Source organism: Physella acuta, unplaced genomic scaffold (assembly GCF_028476545.2).
Source record: "Physella acuta isolate Inbredline_101_S28 unplaced genomic scaffold, ASM2847654v3 ptg001322l, whole genome shotgun sequence".
NCBI classification, from domain to species: domain Eukaryota; kingdom Metazoa; phylum Mollusca; class Gastropoda; family Physidae; genus Physella; species Physella acuta.
The window spans coordinates 100,722-102,175 of NW_026732837.1; the positions used below are offsets into that span (position 1 = coordinate 100,722).

The 1,454-nt window shown below is 37.3% G+C and overlaps 1 pseudogene; it reads left to right on the forward strand.

Moving 5' to 3' along the window:
- Window positions 1–392: 392 nt before the first annotated feature.
- LOC131958378 (nascent polypeptide-associated complex subunit alpha-like) lies at window positions 393–861 on the forward strand (annotated as a pseudogene).
- Window positions 862–1,454: the final 593 nt, after the last annotated feature.

A 1,454-nucleotide genomic window follows, 5' to 3' on the forward strand; every position in this document is an offset into this window, starting at 1 on the left:
CCAGAGGAGTTAGTATCCAAAGCCAAGTAGAGTCGTAGTAAGAAGAAAGCAAGAAAAGCCATGTCTAAACTTGGTCAGGACTACCAGAGGAGTTAGTATCCAAAGCCAAGTAGAGTCGTAGTAAGAAGAAAGCAAGAAAAGCCATGTTTAAACTTGGTCAGGACTACCAGAGGAGTTAGTATCCAAAGCCAAGTAGAGTCGTAGTAAGAAGAAAGCAAGAAAAGCCATGTCTAAACTTGGTCAGGACTACCAGAGGAGTTAGTATCCAAAGCCAAGTAGAGTCGTAGTAAGAAGAAAGCAAGAAAAGCCATGTTTAAACTTGGTCAGGACTACCAGAGGAGCTAGTATCCAAAGCCAAGTAGAGTCGTAGTGAGAAGAAAGCAAGAAAAGCCATGTCTAAACTTGGTCTGAAGCTTGTACCTGGTGTGACGAGGGTAACCTATCAGAAAGGCAAAAAAAAAAATTATTTGTGATAAGTGGGCCAGATGTAATTTTTTTAAATTTGTGATAAGTGGGCCAGATGTAAAAAATATTTTGTTTGTGATAAGTGGCCAGATGTTTACAAAAGTACTGCATCTGATACATACATAGTATTTGGTGAGGCTAAGATAGAGGATCTGAACCAACAGGCCCAGGTGGCAGCAGCTAACAAGTTCAAGACATAACTCTGGTGCACCAGGTGAACAGGCTAGCACGGTATCACAGCCCATCCAAGAGGGGTCTGAGGAGGAGGAAGAAGAGATTGATGAGACTAGTGTTGACCAAAAGGATATTGAACTCATCATGTCTCAGGCCAATGGTTCTAAAGCCAAGGCTGTCAAAACTCTTAAAAATAATAACAATGTTATCGTCAATGCTTGATGATGTAACTCCCCCTGTATATGCGTGTGACAGTTCGACCTTTTGTATTTGAGCTGTATTATTAGAATGATACCTAATTTTAATCAATAACTAAACACGTTTTAAAAAAAAATTATAGAGGAAGTTTTGTAATCGTGCAACAAAAAACAAAAACAAAAAAAAACGAGATTTTTACAAATCTCGACGTTTTACACCTTCCTGAGTCGAAAAACATAGTTTTCCAATTGTGTCCGTATGTCTGTGTGTGTGTATATGTGTGTATGTATGTGTGTGTATGTGTGACTGTGAACACGGTAACTTGAGTACCGTGAAAGCTAGGTTGATGAAATTTCATATGTAAGTATTATATCAAATTTAAAGTTCTGTATCAATTTTTCATCGATTTCTGATAACCGGAAGTAGAACTTATTCTACTTTTAGTTTTTCAAAAGCCTATAAGTTGATTACTGTTTCAGATGGATAAATAAAATTTCACATGTTAGTAAAAGGTTTAATGCTCCGCCTTTTGTCAAATTTAGAGTAGCTTCCGTTGAACGGAAATCGTAATTTACGCTATTTCCGATTTCTCAAAAATCGCTTAGAATTTATTAAGT